Source organism: Aethalodelphis obliquidens, unplaced genomic scaffold, assembly GCF_003676395.1.
Source record: "Aethalodelphis obliquidens isolate GAN/ISIS:26980383/991018 unplaced genomic scaffold, ASM367639v1 scaffold10, whole genome shotgun sequence".
Classification (NCBI taxonomy): Eukaryota; Metazoa; Chordata; class Mammalia; order Artiodactyla; family Delphinidae; genus Aethalodelphis; species Aethalodelphis obliquidens.
This window is the reverse complement of record NW_020837954.1, coordinates 9,279,349-9,300,325: the sequence shown is the minus strand read 5'-3', so window position 1 is coordinate 9,300,325 and position 20,977 is coordinate 9,279,349. Positions and strand designations below refer to the sequence as shown.

At 36.7% G+C, this 20,977-nt stretch overlaps 1 protein-coding gene across 1 annotated transcript in view; it reads right to left on the bottom strand.

The window, feature by feature from the left end:
* AKAP6 (A-kinase anchoring protein 6) overlaps positions 1 to 20,977 on the bottom strand; it is a 595,413-nt gene that overhangs the window by 93,883 nt on the left and 480,553 nt on the right. The gene's annotated exons all lie outside the window — the stretch shown is intronic.

Below are 20,977 nucleotides of genomic sequence, written 5' to 3'. Positions count from 1 at the left end.
CGATTTATGTCTTTCCAAACTAAAGTTTGTACACACATTTGATCTTTATCTTAAAATACTCCAAATAGGAACATACCTGGTCTAGAGGGATTTAATATCAAAATTAGTTTTGGCCAACATTTGGCTCCAGAGTACTGCCCATCACCCATCTCTGTCTCCCAAAGGACTAGTCTCAGAGTGGTACAAATAAAATGATCCCTAAAAAGCGTGTAACTTCCTCCTTATCCTACAAGTCCCCTAAATTCTGTTAACTTTTTTTTTTTCATTTTTCTTTTACTTAAAAATTCTGTGTGGGCTTGGAGAAGAGGTACATATAGAGAGGAAAAAACAAAAAACAAAAGAACAGTGTTTTGAGAATGGTTACAAATCTACACTTCCTTATTGATTGCTGTAAAATGTCCCAAACATCACAATCGATTACAGAACTCTCTTCCCGCAATATACGTTGTATTCTAACAAACTGCCAAGTGGGTGTCTCCTAAAGGATGTTTTGCTGGTGATAATAAGTGCTATTTAATGTGACAGTTAACTAGGGTGATTCTCTTCAAATAACTCTATTTGGATAGCTTCATAGTTAGAAAGTCCTATATTATAGGACAACTATAATTGACTATGGATGTAGTTTTTAAATATGCACCTAAAAACAACTCTGAATAGAAAAACTGGATTCTGGTTAGAGTATTAAACATATTTTACAACTTTAGCACATTTCCAAATGTATACTGGCAATTCCTAAACTTCTTTCTTCAATGCATAAAAGTTAGGTTACTGGGATCCTTGGTAATAATACACCATTGTCCTAACTGAGCTAAGATGAGCACCTTACCAGATCTAATAAGAAATGCTTTTGTCTGGGCAAAGTAGGAAATCAGCACATTCAAAACATGCCCAAGCACTTGGATGATTTTATTCAACCTGAAAACATGATACTGTGTAAGATCCCAAACTAAAATACAATTGGAAGCAGCTTAAAGGAAAAGAAGGTGTAAAATCCCTGTTTCGGTTAATAGGTCCTCAGCATTTTCCTGCATATGTTTGCATACTTTTACTTTCATATTTTAATCTTTCATTTACACTAAACATGCACATCATTTGTATTATGTAAACTTCTCCAAATGCTAGTCATTTGTGGATCACAGAACAAAATGTTTTAAATGAGGTGATTTAAAGCATTTCGTAGTATTAATGAATGTTGATCAGGGTGTCAGAGTATCCAAAATTACATGAATATGCATAACGAAAAGAATCAAGGGTTGCTTTAGAGCTCTTCCAGAATTTGGAATGGGAATTCTGATTGTATTTTGTAATGGCAGGCAATTACCAAGACCACATTACTACAACACTTATAAAACACACTGTCCACTCGAGTTTTCTGGACTCAACACTCAACAAGTATTCTAGAAACCTAAATAGTGTTTTATTTATCAGAGTAATGATTGGAGGAGAGGACAATCTGCTTTATGTAAGCAGAGTTCCATCTAAAGATGATATGGCTGACAAAGATTTACATAATTAATCTGGTAAGACTTCTTTGACATAATATTGGGGGAACTAGCATTTCAAGCAAGTAGAAGAATCCTATTCAAATCTTTTGCTTATGCCACGTGCATTAATTGACAGAGGGAGTCCTCCAGCTGTGCCACCCGGGATCAGCCTCGACCAGTTACCACTTTCACTTGTAACAAGCTCACCTCCTCTCGTTACCCCAACTTTGAACAGCTCCTCCCCAGCAGATCAGTCAAGAAAGACAACAGTTTAAATGTGTCCCATAAACATCATAGTCTTGTAATAATAAAAATATTAAAAACAATTAATTTAATTTTAGACATAATAAAATAATTTTCTCTATGAAATCTAGTACTGGTAGTCACGGCAACAGCTATTATAAAAGGTTATTACATTAAAAAACTTGTCTTTAAGTATGCTCTCTGTCTTTGTCACCATGTAACCTACTGTATAAACAGACTGATGAAAGATGTGATTGATGGACAATGCCTTCAAACTATAAGAGCTAAGAGAATACAGCTAATTGTTAGATGTATTGGTATGTGCGTGAGAGGTAATAGAATGTCATGTAATTTAAGATGAAAATATTTATTTTAATGTTTGAAGCACTCTGAAGGTTGAATCTGATATAATTTAGGGCCTCAAGCTGTATATGTCATCATGCCAGAGGGTTATATTTTTGTTGACGTTAGTATGTTGCTTTTCTCTCTCCAACATTTTCAGAAGCATTAGAGAGGGACAATCAACTGTCAGCTCTATCAGTTCTCGGTCATTCTATCAAGTAGGGCTACTTTAGCCTGTGGTGAGAAAATAATTTAGTCTTCATATTCATTCCGTCCACAGCAGTAAGTGAGCAGAGGTTGCCCCACTGTGCCCTGTAGTCTAGGGATGTTATGATATAGACTACTCTTCAATAGTCAAAAATGAGATTAACAAAGTTAAAGTCAGATGGCTTTTCTTGAGTGCTAAGGTAAATAAGCATCCAGTATTTAATTTCCCCACAGCACCTGCTGTGGGCCTGTCTAGTCAAAAATAAAATATATTCTATTGAAAGGGCGTATTTACATTATTAAGTGTATTTGCTTGGCCAATTCAATTTTGACTAATGAAGCCTCCTAATAGATATGTGAATGATCTAAATTAAAGACACAGGCCACTCCTATTCTAAATACCACTCCTGTGTGTATATAGAGATATATAAAGAAACCTTTAAAAACCGAATTAAAAATAACCACAAACACTAGCTCATTTTTAAAGCTAAGAGTTAAAGAAGTTTTTAGAAAATTCTTATTCAGTGCTTCCTTTTTAAAAGCACAAATACTAAAATTGAATTATAAAACAAAGTCAGCCAAAACAGGACTTCTGAAGTAAATAAAATTAGAAATGCATGAAGACTTGATTGAGATAACTTTTTTGACAGTTATGCTAAAGGGATTTTTCCCCCCAAACCTTTTTTTTCCTTTTTTTTTTTTTGTTAAAAATCACACCGAAAATTCTGCCCAAATGGAGACTGGAACAATGCCTTGAAACAGTGTTAATTGTCACCATGGAAACCAGAAGAATAAGCCATTTTGAAACTGGTATAGAAGGCACACATTGAGCAACTCAAGCATTTTTCTGCCTCCCTCAATGTTAAAGAACAAGATGCCTTGTCACTGTGAGGTCAGAGAAAGAAAGCGTCATGAAAGGGATGTCGATGCTCACCGTCTAGTAAGTAAAAAAATAAAAAATAAACTACATACAGCTAATGCTACAAGACTCTACCCAGTGAATCTTTTTGAAATACAAAGATCATCAAAAGATGGCCAGGATTGGGGGATGGATTCCACCTAAGCAAAACTTCAGGGCTATATTATGTGAACCTTGCCCCCAAAGCTCCCTGGGAATTCTGCTGTTGTAATAAAACTTCAGAAGAGGAAAGAAAAAAGGCAGCATGATGGAATTCAAAATAATGCTCTAAAAAGCACACAGAGAGATTAAGACATCCATTGTAAGACTTTTGTATGGTGCTTCTGTTGGTTATGCTGAAAAGAGACCAGACATTGCTGAGCGGAGAGTGAAGTTTTGGCTACGAAAAACACAAGAATTAAACCAAAGAATTTTCTTGATTATTAGAATAGGGCTGTCAGATGCTGTATCTTCAGGGTTTGAGTATTTACATCTTACACTGTTCTTTAACTGGGCTTCATGTGATTTTATATGAGGAAGAGTAAAAGCAAGGAAAATGATCTAGTTATTATAATTACAGTTTGATTATCTTTCCCAGTGCAAAGTAATACCATAAACACCTGTATATCCAGCATAATCCCCTTTCCCATAAACACACAACAGGTAGAGAAAATACACTGAGAAAATAAAATGTATTATAGTCTAACAACAAGAAAGCTTATGCTAGGAACACACCAAAACGCCAAACCACTGGTAAAATTATGCGTGAAAATATGCATTTTTGCACAAAAATGCAGGGATGTGTCCGTCTATGACTCCCGTATTGTGTTTTCGGGCTAGTGTTTGCCCTCCTCATGCGAGGCTTCATGGTGGCCCCTCAGCAAGTCCATGCCTAATGCCATTCAGTGGTGAACAAAGAGTCTTTTTATATGAAAGTCCAGGGTCCACAGCTCAGCTGTACATGCTGAGTGCAGGAATCTGCTAGAGGCCAGTGTCCCCTTTGCAGCAGTTCTTGCACTGCCCCCTTTTTCAAGCACCAGTGTCCAGCATCTCACAATGCATGTGATGTTTCACATGGAGCCAATATCACCAACACTTAGGGAAGATGTTCAAGACTGAAGACGAGGGTTCAAGCCCAAGACAAACAATAAGTTTGTCTTATTGTTTTGTCAAAAGTCTTTATTTCTTGCAAATTCCTTGTATTTTACCATTAGCAATTTATGGCGAATAACTGCACAGAGAAATTATAAAGACTCCTATAATTGTCCTTGTAAATTGATAACAGGCTTTCTTGATTGGGATAAATCTGCTTGCTGAGCCTTTGGAAAAATTAAAAAGTGCAATGTCATTTAAAATTGCCAGAACTCACACAGCAAATTACATCTGAGGTTAAGAATTGAGTTTTCCCCCCTCTTCTAGCTTATTTCATTTGCATGATCTGGAAATCACATTACATTGGCCATGTATTGTTAATTGGATATAGATTGCATTATCTTTAATATAAATCAAACTACAAATATTAAAATGAATTGCAAATTCCCTAATAGAAGATCATAAAACAATCTTTTTTAAAGTATCCCCCATTAATAATTTAATTCCAATTATATCACTCAGAAAACTTAAGTAGGAAACCTGGCAACTTATTTCTCCAATCATTCCTTTTACATAACAAATACCTAAGGCTTTTTTAATAAATACCCAGAGCAAAATTCACTGTTAGAGAACAAAAATAACAAACAGCCATGACTGAAAACTTTTCAATGCCAATTTTAAGTAAAATACTGCATAAGAACACCAAATCTGCCTGTCTTGTCCCTTCCCTACCCAGGTCTAGGGTGAGAAAAAAGTCTCCTACAGAAAAGATTTACTAAGTTTAAGAACTATTGTAATCATACTCTGAAATTATAAAATTGATTATTATTCTTCTATTTATTTCTTAAAAGGTCCTCTAGCCCCTTAGATTTTTCTATAAATTTGATGTCTTTCTGAAGTCTCTGCATGGCCTTTAATGAGTTTATATTAAATATTTAATACTGTTTAGGGCATATCCACTACTACCAAAAACAGTTATATTCCCAGCAGTCCCACTGTTTCAGGCAGAGGACTTGATTGATCCTCCTAGCCTGAATTGAGTAGAATGAAAAGAAGCAGTTGGAAAATAGCTGCAATCATTTAATGCAGATGACCTCTGACAGCCTCGCAGCTCTTCTATCTGAACAGAAATTTGCATGGGGTCTCTGTGCAGAGGAACAATGTAACCTAAATGGTAGACAATCTTTATTCTAATGAAGTGGGTGTCAAGGTCAATGTAAAACTGCAATGATAAATGGTACACCACTAGGCAAGAGAAGTTGCATAGCCATTGTAGTGCTTTCACATTAATTGAAGACTGAAATGCACTGCGTGAAAAGCACAAGCCTCTCTTTTCACCAAAATGTGTTAATGCGCCAATGCTGAAATGATTTCAAGATGTTTGCCTGTTGACATGTATCTTATTGCAAAAATAATGTAAATATGAAATTATGGCACAAAATGGATATTTTTAGAATTTAGCTTTTTCCCTGAATATAATTACAAAAATCTAAATGAAATATCTCCAAACAACATACTGACACCTAATGTAATTCCTTTGATCCCCCTTCCTTTTCTTCTTCTATTTAGACCTGTCTTTAATTAGTTTCAACCAGCCACCTTTTATAGACCCTTCCATGGGTACTTTCATACTGAGCTAAGTGTAAAACAGGACCGAGTAGAGGAGAATCATTCAAATATATATATTTCCCCTCTTACTTCTAAGTTTTCTACTTGGTCTGTCGTTAAGATCTTCAGGTGTTGTCTGTCCTGAATAAAAGTGTAATGAAAAGCCCATGGTTTGCAAAAGAAAATAGCTATTTTCTAGCATGAGAACTAGAAAACTATAATCTGGTTGTTTGACATTGCCAAAATGACTACACAGCAATAATTACACCACTTCTTCAGTTGATCTAGCAATTCTGTGGCAGTCAATATTTTTCTTTATATGAAAATAAGGACAGTAAGCTGCTTTTAAAAAATCCTGATCTATTTAAGCCTGTGAAGGGAACATTGTTTGCTAATACACTCATTAGCAACCAAGCATTTTAAGTTCATCAATTAAACAGGAAATGGAGTTGCACCGTTAGCCACAATTTGCTAAAATACTGATAAGAGCATATTGCTAACCATTTGAGAAACATTTCCAGGCTCAACCCATAATATGTTATAAACTGGATGCATTTTTATGGTTGACATTTTTTTCTGATTCCGGTGGACTCTGTGATACAGCCACCTTTCACAACACTAAGCTTCCTGCTACAAATAGATTTTAATAATGGAATTACAGTTATACTAGTCAAGAATGGTCTGTAGGTCTTTCGGTCTGCAGTCTCGGTGAATAGAAGGCTATTGGTACGATTTACTGTAAAATAACTGATATTGCTTGTTTGAAAGTCTGATGTAAAAACAAACCGTCTCAAATAGAAATCGACATTCCTGAAATGGTAATTCAGAGAGAAAAAAATCTCAACATGAATAAGGATAGTGAAAAAGGAAAAAAAGTTACCGATGAAACTGTTTAAAAAACTGTACAGCTTCATCTGCGTGTGATTTGTCAGGTCTGAAGCTTTGACGTGCCCAAGGGGCAGACCCCAGCGGGGAGTGGGCTGCCGAGCTAAATAGCTGTGAAAGAAGTCTTAATGTAGGATGGAATTCAAACTAACCTTGACATGACCTCGGGAAAAATATGCAAAAAGTAAAATGAATGCACTCTGCAAGATACATCCTAATTTTGTGGTGGAGCTGGTTAGTTTTACAAACATAACTGAGACCTTAAAAGAAAAATAGAGAGCTAGTAAAAGGGGAAAACTTTGGAATTCAGGCAAAAAAAAAAAAAAAAAAAAAAAGATGTAAGCAGGCATGATGTGTTACGGTGAAGGCATCTGAACCATTTGGAAAGAATCCAAATAAAAACCCACACCGAACAATATTGTTGTCAGCCTGTCTATTCAGGAAAATTGGTTTTTTTAGGTTGAATATAAATGACACAAAGCCAAGATTACATCATTGCATTACAAAGTCTGTTGTGGCTTTTAGCTGAACAAGCCCCATGGATCTATTGGTTTAGGACAGTAATTCAGTAAGGAGGTTTTAATGTGTTATTTTTCCTCCAGTGTCAATAAAAAATAGAAGAATTTAAGAAAGAAATATCGTGAAGGCTCTCTGGTCTCTTCCTTGCTTTTGATCCATATTTGATAAGCCAAACTCAAATTTTAGTTGATGCACTGAGTCTTGATTTGACTTTATTGTAAATTTTGCTGTTTTGAAGTGATCGGCTTAAGGAGGAAGGCATTTGTTCTAGCTCCCCAGCCAAGGACTGGCTAACTCATTGGATATACAGAAATTTTAATTGAGTGTCAACTTGTGCAGAGATTCAATCCTATTACCTTCTCGATGCAATTTTGGAGCAATACCAGTTATTTACTACACTACTAACCAGACTTTAAACATAATTAAATTGCTAAGAACATACACCCCAAATCTAATGACTTAAATCCCTACAGCAAGGATGTGGATCCCTGGATCAGGTATATAAGCTTCTATTAGATTTTCATAAGCATAAAATGAGCAGAAGGATGCAATCATTTAGAAGTACAGAAGTACAAGGAATTTTGCTAAGAACCTGTTGAACAGCCATTTGTAAAGATCACTGCTTAATAGATATGTCATGCCATAGGGCCCTTTTTTTGGTTTAGTCTTATTCACTATTTTTATTAGTGAACATATTTGTATATGGCATGTTGATTAGATTGCCAGATTACACTAATCTCATTTATGAATAAAGAAGAATAAATATTTTAGCTCAGATATCATAAACTCAAGCACCTACAGGTAGTGGTATACTAGTAAGCTGGCTCCCTGGGGGAGTGATTTCCCTGGTGTAAATATTCCCATCATGGTGGATTCCAAGCTACCAATGGTTGCTACTGCTGGCAAAATTCCTGAATGTTTGACAATCAGCTCTCAAAAGCTAGAACTAACCAGATCCAGCAGCCCACTACCTGGCATCTAGTGTACAGGAGTTGAGTATAGATAAGTCATCTTCTATCTTTCATACTCTAACTATTGCTAGGGTCATAGAAAGAGAGAACTATTGATATTTTTCTCTACTAAAAGAAAATGCATAAATGTGATGATTACTAACATTTGATTCCAGTCAAGGGAAAATAAGAGGAAGTAGTGTGGATTACAGAGGACAGGAGAGCACAAGTTTCTCTACTCAGCTCTGCCAACTGTTCCTGTGTAGGAATATGGCTTCAATATGGCTTCTGTATGGCCAGGTACACATCTGAAGAGAAGATAGAATGTATATTTTTATGTGAAATCTTATAATTTTTATGTTGAATTAAAAATTTTTAACACTGTACACGTCAACCTACGTCTCTGAGTTAGATCTGAATTTGCAGGCAACTATTTTGCAGTGTCTCTTTTAGACGATGATACTAGACTCCAAAGAGAACACAACATGCTGGCATAGTAGATGAAACTGAAGAAGGAGATAGGACAAATATCAAGCCAGACAGAGTTAATAACCATCCCCTCCCCTCACAAAAAAAATAGAAATACAGAAATTGCACAAAGAATGGAGGTGACTAGGTTTCAATTGTCTTTAGGTTCAATGAGTCAACAGACAGTGGAAGGAATGTAAAAAAAAAAAAGAAATATATTCGGGGCTGAACTGAGACAAACCCAGGGTCAAAAAAAAAAAAAGAAAGGTAGCAGACAGGTCAGCTTGACTATGGTTTACTAGGCCCAAACCTGTAGTCCTTGTTCTCATTGGGTTCCATGTTCCGAGAGGGACCTAAGCAATGTATTAAATATCCAAAGGAGAGCACTTAAGGAAGGGAGAAGATTCAACACTTCTCCAGGGAGCAGGCTGTGGAAGAAGCCAGAGATAGATATTCAGCCGAGAGATAAATAAGAGTTGAATATGACAGAAGAGAGGGAAAAACATGTTAGCAGATTTGGAATATTTACAGGAGTAAATAGAAAACATTAATTTGTTTCATCTGACCTCAGAGGTCAAGCCTGGGATCAAAGACTGAAGCACAAGAAGAAAGAAAGCTTGGGCGATAGTGAGTTCACACTCACCAGACTTACTTAGGCAGAGACCAGAAGTCTACCTAGTTGGGATATTTTATGGGATAATGAGGCACTGAATGAGGATTGGTCTAGAAGATAGTCTAGAATTCCTCCCTATTTTAGAAAGTTGAGCTTCTTTGGGCCCACATTTACCAGATCAGCCATAACAATCACGTTATTATGTGCAGAAGAAATGCCAAGACTGAAAAACAGCAAGTTAAGGAGAAGCTGTCACTTGCTGGAAAGAGACTCAGATATAAGATACTCATGCAGAGAAACCCAGGAGACCAACAGTGGAGCAAAGACACAACCACATAAAATGTAAGCTATACAATCTAAGCTCAAATACAGAGAACAAAAAGAAAAGGCAAGGTTGACTGAAATATCCTCAAATCATCTTCAATCTGTCCTACTTTAGAGGTATATTTGATGAATTCCTGAACTTAAGGAAACCTTTTGGGTCCTGTTTTTGACTAAATATTTTTAGGATATAGGAAACTTCTACTATACAATTTATGCAGTTAAGCCCATATTTCAAGAAGTCCTTCCTGTAGATATTTTAAAGACAAACTTCACAAATACCACTCTCAAAAATTTTCTTCCATTGATATATATCAGAACTTTCTCTAGCAGATATCTAGGAAACGTGTTATAACTCTTGCTGCCAGCAGTGTGGGCATAATGGCAATTTCTCCTACATGCTATGAAACTTCATGGTTCTGCTGTATTATGTCGAAAATCTGCACATCTCAATGGGTTTTCTGTTCATTCCAATGCACTTCAGTGACGATGTGGATCATTGCCATAATACATCATGACTGTTCTAATTACAGTTTCATTATGATATACCCTATCAGGGCTGTTGTAATGTCATGTCAGCAAATAGTAAGAATAGTTATGCAATTATGTAATATCTGTTAGAGTATGCAGTGTAGAATGGAAAAAAAAAAAAAGAAGGAAGACATGAGGAGCAGCAGTTAATGTAATGAAACTCAGTCTTCTCCTTTAAAAAAGTTTCTAATTTAAAATACCATTTCTTTTGTTTCCCATCTCCCAACCTAAACAAATGCCTTCAATCACACTTATTTTTGTTTAATTGGATACTACTATATAATTTAATGGACTGATTTTTTTTAATAAAGCAAAATAAGAAGAGAAAAGGGAAGTCCTTGACTGTAAGCTGTTCTCTGTATGTCACAAAAGAATAAGATTCACCTAATATATGCGACAAGAAATCCAGTAAAAATTTAAGTGTAATAAATTAAAGCCCACTGAGGCTTACTATTATGCAAACTTCAAATACAACGTCACATTCTTCTGTTGCCCTTGATCTCTTGTTGCACATAGAATTTCTTGCCTCATCTCCTAAAACTCAATTGACCAGCTCTGTCTTAAAAAAAACTAAGATAATGAAATGAGATAAAGCATTAGCATCCATATTTACTTCTCTAAATTATGACCATAAGTATTCACTTGCCTTTAGTCCAGCTGCCAAAATATACCCAAATATCTACAAAAATAGAAATATTGTCATTTGTCATAAATTTGAAGAATAAACTCTCAAAGGATGAGGGCATGCCTTTTTGGTCAACCATGGAGTATCTTGAACATTTGAGGCCTTCAGAAAACACTGAGTCAATGAATAGTTTCTCAAACTAAGTGATACATGAACTGCTTTTTGTTGTTTTAATATACAATCATGGGAGAATTTATATATCAAAGCTTACCCCATATCTTTATAGCTGAATTACAGGCCTGTTCAATGCATTTATAATAGAAATGCTGACGAAGCCTAAAGCATGGATGTGTACAGTTGTGCAGCAGCAGCCATTTCAAATATAGATATATTTTTAGCATTAGGAGGGACCAAGTTTGTTTAAATCTGGACTTTTTTTTTTACAATTGCAAGTAATGTTAATAACACACTGTAAATGTTAAGGCTAAGTGTGCAATGTCAAAATAGATTGAATCTCTCTGAAAATTGGAAATTCAGGCTTTTCAAACGTAATCCAGATGTTTGGCTTTTATTCAGATTTCAAGAAAGAGGGAACTAATATGATATAAAATTCATACATGCATATTTCATTAGTGCCTTTTGTATCACTGAATTAAACATTCTGAAACGTGCTTTTCCCAAATCACATAGAGTTTTAAACTAAAGCAGTTGCCAAGATGTTGCTCACCTCAAACATAACGCCAAATGAATCTCATGAGGAAGAAACTATAGATTTCTTACGTTAACTCTGTTGATAATGTTTCTCCAAAGAGAGTATCCTGCTTTCTCTTTGAGGATGACAAGAAAAATGAGAAGTAGAACACTGTAGCCATTGTAGTGTATCAAAAAGATATTACTGCCGAACATGCTAACTTTGAAAATCTGTGAAAATCAGTGGCCTAAATGAAGGCTGAAAGCACTGTCCCCCATACTGTCATCATCAAAAACAATCTTTTCAAGTTTAGTGCATATGGGCATTCCCTAGGGGCCATGGACTCCAGCACTGAGAAGCATGTCTAGAACTCACCATGAAGGTGGTAAGACAGAGCCAATCAAAACATTTCCAGGGTTGTCTGCTCTGAAAACACAAGAGAAATGCCCTCATACCTTTATGTATTCACACCATGACTTTTCTTTGGTAGGGTGTTTTTAACCTTTCAAAGGGTTTTAACATCTATAATCTTAATAGATCCATAATGCCATGGGGTTCTTCTTGGTGACTGCCTGAGTCCATGTATAATAAAACATTTGATCTCTTAGGCCACTTTTTGAGAGTACTCTGGGTGTCTTCACATCAGATGAGGATGAATGTTGTTTCAGAATTAGGATATAAGCTCCTGCAATGGAGTATATAAGGTCAGGGACCATGTTTTGTTGACCCTCTATCTGCTGTAACTCTAAGCATTATGGCTTAGATATAGAAGGTAGTTGGAAAATATTTATTCATTTGAATTTCTCCTAAAAGACCAGGTGAGCCTGTATCAGGCTGTTGAAATATATGCCAGGTAAAATTATATAGTACACAGAAATGAGTAGCAGGTGATTGCCTTATTTCTCTTTGAATTTAATGCTCAGTAAAACTTATTTGGTTAAATCATCCCGTATAGAATTTTTAGAAACAGTGAACAAATTTAATTGTTTCCCATGGCCAGGAATGGTTAATATAAGAAAAGCTCCTATAAAATGTATCAAAGAAAAGAGGAAGGTGACAGCAGCTCTTTAAATATTTAAGGACACCTTTTATGAGTTCAGTGTTTTCTCACAGCAATAATATTTGATCAGAATGCAAGAGGCTGGCTCCAATTTCTAGTTCTAACACGAGACTGCTATAGACTTAAAAACCTTTCTGTTCTAGCCTCTCTTCTTTGTTTCTTTGGGGTACATGTCCATATTTACCAGACAGAGCTTTTAAGAAAATAAACTTTAAAGATTTTAGGCTTTAAGCTTTAAGTACTGTGTCTTGATTCAGCCTCAAAAAGCTTGACTGTCATTTCAATGGATTTTTCTCTTTTTTGTTCTCCTACGCGGCAAACCCATGGGGAAAGTTAGTAATATCACTTCTGTCTTACGGGTTAAAAATTGATGCACAGACGTTAAGTGACTTGCCCAAGGTCAATAAGACCATGCTAAAAGGCAGAAACAGAATTTTCTGGAAGAATTTCAGCTTAGTTTGCTAGGCCATTCTGTTATTCTTGAAAATGCATCTTTAGATATCAGTCCAGAAATCTGAGGAAATTGGTGGGCCCTGGGAGGATAATGTAAATAAAGTCAAGAATGCCATCCAAAGTGACTTTAGAGTAGTCAAAACACAGTTAAGAACCCCACCCTTATAGCTTCTACAGCCAGATTCACTTTGGCGTAGGCTCATCTTCCAAACCTCCATACATCTTCAACAGCATGAGACTGAGGCTAAAAGGGCAGATAGGAGAGTTCTCACTGTTAGTCATACCTGTCATCCAGGAGCTCTGGGGTACAGGTAAAAATTTATTAGTATAAACTAAGACTATAAAGAGCAAACCTTGGTTGTGACAACTGCTTTTAACCATTTTTCCAGTTATGTAAGGGAGTCTACCATAAACATTCAAGTAAGTTTACTAAAACATCGCATCAAAGAGAAACATACTGTGTTTGTGTGTATGTGTATGTATGTGTATCCAATCACACAAGTGATAAGAGGAAGGAAGAGGATGGAGAGAAGATTTAGAGAACAAAATGAAGGAAATGCAGAGAAGGATGGAGAGAAAGTAATAAGTAAATAGGGAAAATTACAAAGGTTTAAACAGATAGGGGAAACAATAACTAGTCCGCAGAGAATAAACCACAACAACTACATAAAAATAAAGTATTGCAGAAGAGGAAGAAAATCACAGCTGGAGAGAAGGTCTTTAGTGAATGACTTCCCTGAAATAATCAGATGAAAGAATATGATAATGATGGCTTAAAAAATTGTGTAAGGGCTACAAAAATTCACTAAGAGGAGATGAGAACAAAAAGAGGCAGAAGTACCAGGATGTGGCCATTTAGTTCAGCTTACATCCATAATAAAGGATCACTTTTCAAGAATAAATAGGTACTAAAATTTGTGATTTCAAGGATTTTCTCTAAGCACCATCGATAGGGAGCCCCTTCACTGGGCACCATCTTCCCCGTGACTGTTAATTCTGCCTTTGCTATATTGGTGGCTTGCTACATGGTCCAAGGGATGCCGTTTCATATTTCTGTGTAAAATCTGTTCCATTTAAGACAGGGACAATGATATACTCACCACTTACCCAGATATATTTTAAGAAGTAAATAGGTCAGTTTCTACAAAATTTCAAATCTCTGTGGAAAATGCATCATTAAAAAAAAAGTCTCTACTTTTAATAACATGACTTTTGTAATAAGATTTTTTTGGTCTGTTACCCATTTGCAAGTAAGAATGCAAATTTCCCATTCCTTTTTCTTATATGTCTTAGAAATAAGGTACTATAACTATTGTCTACATTAGAGAGTAAAACAAGTCACACTGGAGGGGAGTCATTGAAAAGGTACTATATATATATTTTTTTTTCCCTGATCTTTTAGAAAATATATCAACAAAGCATTACTATTTTTCTCTACCCTTAATGAAGGGAGGAGGGAACATGTTGATATTACCCAGTAATACTACTTCTCAAAATCTATACACACATGACCATTTAATAACCAAGTTCTATAAACATGGAAACAGAAAAGGACCTATGCCAAACATTTTAATTTGTGAACTAATGAGTTTCAAAGAGTTAGGCCAAAAAAAAAAAGAAAATATATGCCTGGAATCAGATTGCCCATTTTTAAACTCTGCTTGCATTGCTTACTAGCTGTGTAATTCTCTACGCCTTAGTTGCTCATCGGGGGATAATATTAATACTTCTTTCATAAGGTTGCTCTGAGGACTGAATGTGCTAATATATGCAATGTCCTAGACAATTCCTATTACATAATAAGCACTATATTCAAGTGTTTGTTCACACTTGATCCAAATGCTGCACGCTAAAAAAAATAACCTGTGGCATAACTTTTCTCACCTCTTTTATGCCCTAGTTTGTATATTTATGTAAAACTTCCCTTCACTAAATAAAACACTGAATCTAGGAATCAGAATTCAGTGGAAAAAAACCTTGCCTTTTATTGACTTCCACTGAACACATGGCTGAAAGCTATTGTGATTTGCCATTGGTTTGTTACTCTTCCCCAGTGTGTCTTCCTGATTTTGGTAAAGGCCTAGGAGCATGTCAAACTAATTCCCAAATCTGAGGGGTTTTCCCATATTGCATTCTTCTGCAATGCATCTGTCTCCATTCAACTTATTAAAATTCTATCTGGCAAGGTCCAGTTCAAATTTCATTTCTTCTACAAAGGTGTTCTAAGACGAGCACATTTTTTGTTTGTTTGTTTTGGGTTTTTTTTGCGGTACGCGGGCCTCTCACTGTTGTGGCCTCTCCCGTTGTGGAGCACAGGCTCCGGACGCGCAGGCTCAGCGGCCATGGCTCACGGGCCCAGCCGCTCCACGGCATGTGGGATCTTCCCGGACCGGGGCACGAACCCATGTCCCCTGCATCGGCAGGCGGACTCTCAACCACTGCACCACCAGGGAAGCCCAGCACTTTTTTTATACCACACAAATGTGCTATCTTGGCTGTAATTTCATGTTTTTTGGTTTTATTTTTCTAAATGGATTATAAATTACTATGGAAAAGGATAACCTTCCTTTTAGTTTGTTCTCCATAGAATATAGTAATACCTAACAAATGCTTATTACTTCATCTTCATAGTCAGACAGCATCATTCCTTACTCTTCCTTACTTTTTAAAGTAAGAGTGGAATTATTCAACCATTAATTCCTAATACATGTATTAGAACACATGGACATATTTAATTTTTAAAATATATGTGAGAAAGGAGAATTAAGGTAGGAAATATCATTGTGTGTAGGCACACAGAAAGTGATGCAAATTTCATAAATTATTAGTGGGGCTTGATACTAATTAGTACAGTTTGGAAAGTAGAAAAAAACTTGAAATCAATGTTTCCCCAAGTAAATATGAATCCGCCTTTAACCAGATAGCTCTCCAGAGAAGTAGCCCCAATAGGGAATTTGGAATTAGTGTGATCGTCTGTCACTAGGTCTCCCAGGGCTGACTTTGAATTCAAATGTGAGCCTATTCTCTACCAAAATACCCTAGAGACCATTCTGGTCTTTTTGTCATAGACAGCTAAATGCCTTTAGCCATATTTGCCATGACATCCAATGTGACGAATGAAATACAAACCAGGGGTGTACATACCGTAACACAAGCAGAAGGTAAGAACAGGTTGTTCATATGATGTGAAGTGACCCATTTTCAATGGAAATATAAATAAATATATCTATTCTACGCTGTCAAGAAATCTGACGAACATTTGGTAACTCTGCCTAAAGAAAACAGTAGGAAAATTAAAATATGTGGAAAATAAGATGTCAAAGAGAAAGCTGAACTTCCATAACAGATTTAGCAAAGGACACTGTTGAGAACCTGATTGAATAGCTATGTAAAAAAGAGTGGATATATGTATATGTATAACTGATTCAATTTGCTGTAAGCAGAAACTAACGCAACATTGTAAATCAACTCTACTCCAATAAAAATTCATTTAAAAACAAATGAAATTTTATATAAATCTGAAAAAAAAAGAATAGTTATCTACTACTGAATAAAAGTAAAATGGAAAGGAAAGGGTCCAAGAAGGCTCATAAAATATGTACTTATGACTACTATCTGAGATGAACTAAAAATAACATGGCATTTAGAAATTACCACTGTTGGGCTACCCTAGTGGCGCAGTGGTTAAGAATCCGCCTGCCAATGCAGGGGACATGGGTTCAAGCCCTGGTTTGGGAAGATCCCACATGCCGTGGAGCAACTAGGCCCGTGCACCACAACTACTGAGCCTGTGCTCTTAGAGCCCGTGAGCTACAACTACTGAGCCCGTGTGCCACAACTACTGAAGCCCGCACGCCTAGAGCCTGAGCTCCGCAACAAGAGAAGTCACCGCAATGAGAAGCCTGTGCACCACAACAAAGAGTAACCCTGCTCACTGCAACTAGAGAAAGCCCACTCACAGCAACGAAGACCCAGCGCAGCCAAAAATAAATAAATAAATAAAATAAATTTATTTTTAAAAAATTAGAAATTACCCCTGTTATGGTAGTTTTCCAAAAAAATTATATTAATTCAAATATATATTGTTTCCTTAGCTTTGAAATTGTTCCTAAAATCCTGATTTTTGCCAGATTGCCTATAGGCAAAATCAATTACTAATTAGAACAATCTTTGTTTTTTCACCAAAGAGAGAATATTGAAGTTGGAACACACCTTGGAGCTACCTAGTCCATCCCCCTCACTTTACAGATGAAGAAAATGAAACCTGAGAGCATGAGTGTCAGTGCCTAGGGAGAATCCGGCCTCCTTGTGCTTTATCACAGGGCTTTCCAATCTTTTTTTCCTATCACTGGTCTTTAGTGAAGCTTAAAAATAAGATCAAAGAACACTCAAAAGAGGATCTAGATTATAAAATAACATAAAGAAACTGAGGCACTGAAATGAAGTCCATTCACATCCTCAAGAGAATTTAATACGTGGAGATCTGAGTGACAGTGGCCTTTGCCTTTTCCTGAGGAAGCCTCGAGATCAGTTAATCCTGATAGTATGCATATGAGAGTGTGACTGAGTTGTGGTAAAGCTCTTAGAGTAATAGCCAAACTTTTTTTTAAACTCCACTTTGTTGTACGTGTGTATGTGAGAGTGTGCAGCTACATATTTTTATTTTGTTTTTACTCTTTCTAAGTCTGATGGATAATTCATTTTCTAAAAAGGTCAGTGTAAATTTCTGTTTCGGGGTCAGACACGAAATTTAGGGTTCATAGAATGATTTCAGAGCAGTCCAGCCGCCAGAGAAATACTCATAAAAGCAGAATAACAGCCAAAGTTGAAAGAAGTGTGTTAGAGCCACTCTCTGCTTTCCTTTGGGTCCCACAAGCACGCTAGAGTATAGGAGGCCACCTGGTGGTGAAATGAACCAATTAACCATTTAATATTACATTGAAAAGCAAGCAAAATAGGCAGATTTGGGGTTGTTAAAAAAGAAAAACTAGAACCTTGAGCAAAAAACTGATAGTCAACGTGTATTATTGCAATACAACAGAGAGAAAATTGAACTGGAAAATCATTCGTCTGTAGAATAACGTATATTCCTAAAATGTTGCCATAATAGTTATTATTTATACCAGGGACTGGCAAACTTTTTCTGCGAAGAGTCAGATAGTAGAGGTGACCCTTGAACAACTCGGGGGTTAGGGGCACCGACACACACACAGTCAAAATTCCAAGTATAACTTTTCAGTGGACCCTCTCCACCTGAGATTCAGCAACTATGAATTCAACCAACTGTGGATCATGTAGTACTGTAGTACTTATTTACTGAAAAACATCCATGTATAAGTAGACCCATGCAGTTCAAACCCACACTGTCCGAGGGTCAACTGTAAATAGTTTAGGCCTGTGAGCATGTAAACAGTTTAGGCCTGTGAGCCTAAACATATAGTCCCTGCTGAAACTACTCAATTCTGCTATCTTAGTGTAAAAACAGCCACAAACAATTCATAATGAATGTGCCTGGCTGTGTTCCAATAAAACTTTATTTGAAAAAAACCAGGCTATAGTCTGGATTTGACCTTCAGGCTGTAGTTTGTCAACCCCTGATTCTGTACTATGTATTGAGCGCGTACTATTTACTATAAGCACAGGGCTGAACCCCTTACATACCTCAATGAGTCCTAACAACCTTTCAGGGTAGGTGCTATCCCCATTTCGTAGGTTTAAAAACTGCAGCTTAAAAAGTTTAAATAGGGGCTTCCCTGGTAGCACAGTGGTTGGGAATCTGCCTGCCAATGCAGGGGACGCGAGTTCGAGCCCTGGTCTGGGAAGATCCCACATGCCGCGGAGGAACTGGGCCCGTGAGCCATAATTACTGAGCCTGCGTGTCTGGAGCCTGTGCTCCGCAACAAGACAGGCCGCGATAGTGAGAGGCCCGCGCACCGCCATGAAGAGTGGCCCCCGCTTGCCACAACTAGAGAAAGCCCTCGCACAGAAACAAAAGACCCAACACAGTCATAAATAAATTAATTAATTAATAATAAAAAAAATGTCAGGTGCTGTGCTGACTATTAAAAAAAAAGTTTAAATAATTTGGTGTATAATGTACTCTGCTCCCTCTAATTTAGAAATGCTTTATGTAGCCTCCTGACCATTTTTCTCTGTGATTGCGGACACCTGTTCTGACCCTCCCTCTCATTCATCCTGCAGAGGCTGCTTTTGGTTTCCCTCCATGGTGACTTTGCTCCTGTTTCTCTACCTCACGTTCTCTTGAAATGTTGTCTCTTACCATCTCTTTCTCCATCACTTCTTTTATGTTTAAAAGCTTTATGTCAGTTTTCATAACAACAGATGCAAGCAAGCACAGAAAAAAGACAAAAGCAATGTATTAAAAATAGATAGCCACATATACAACAATAAGCCAAAGAAACTGTCATACCATATTTGTTCCAAATGGAATGTGAGCCAAAAACATGATGCTCACTCTTACATAAATAATATATTACACATCCACTGGGAGAAGCAGCAGCTCTGTCCCTAAGTGGCAAGAGGATTCTTTTGGTCCATTTTTATCTTATTTTCTTTTTCTTTTTAAACTCTTTTTTTCCCCAGGTATACACTGTAAGTCATACCATCTCAGACCACATTCCTCTTCCAAACAAACCATGAACTATTTTATTAACTGTTAATAAGAGAAAGTTGAAAAACCTGATGCAGAAATCCACAGCGCTCACTAAGGCCCCTCAAATACATGGATTTACCAGCAGTCTCTCAATATTAGCATATTTTCTCCTACAAAAGAGGATTGAAGGGGTTTCATTTAGATGGAGTGTAGACAAAACTGAAATAAAGGATTTTTAAAAGATTTTTTAACTTGAAAAGAAAACTGCAGAAGATTCAGATATGTGACTATATTGGAAAATAGAAAAGATTTAATTATGGAACATGGATTCTGGCTGATTTGACAATTAAACCTAACAACAGAAGGGATTTACACTAGATATAAGAAGACTTTCAGGGCAGTGAGAATTGTTAAACATTTTAATGGAAGGTTGTGAATTCCCTCTGGAAAGGTCTTTAATGGAGGACAAATTCTCTCCTATCTGGAATGGATAAAAAACAATCTCTGAAAGAGAGGAAATGAAATGAAGGTCGTTTTGAGGTCACTTGCAGTCCTGAAACTTCAGGTAAAATTCTTACTTCTCATGGGTAAATAACTGTACAAAACCTCTAAGGGATTCACTTTGGAAGATTCAGGAGAAAACACTTGTTAAGCAGGTGATTCAATTCAGAAAGTATTGAGTGTCAAATATTACCTAACTCTGGGGAGACGTCCACCCCAGGAGGGCACATGTCTGAGCAGCAGCGTGGACAATGGACAGGGAACACAATTATTTACTTCAGTTAATTTTTTAAAAAAATCTTTGAGCTCCAGTCAGCTTTCTGTAACTATTTCCTGAACTTGGTGACCTCAAAAATCCTGCAAGAGCTGGCTGTCACATGAAATTTCTGGCATTATTCATGGTATCCCTGGATCTTTTTGTAAACAGAAAAGGCTCTGACAGTGTTTCTATACTTTATTTCCTTTTCTAGCCCAAACTTGGATGGATGGAGCCTCTTTAAAGTATCATCCAAACACTGGTTATAAAATGCTAGCCAAATCTGGGCTCTTGTGCTATACTCCCTTGTTGTAGAGAAAAAATTCAATGAGCTCAACTCTAGAGATTCATTTATATTGAAGTCTTCAGGAACGTGAGGATTTTTGTTCGTGGCTTATAAGAAAACCAGAGATTCAAGGAATGGGTCTTTAGTATCACCAGGCTGAAGAGAGTGAAGAAGAGGAGAGAACAACCATACAGAGAGAAGTGTTCCTCAGGCTTATTTTCAAATCTCAGCATGTCCCAGCTGAGGAGGAAGGACAAAGTTCAGTGGGAAGACAGTAAACCCAAAAGGATGCCAAAGTAGACACAAAGAGGGGCAAGAAGTGAATTTATCA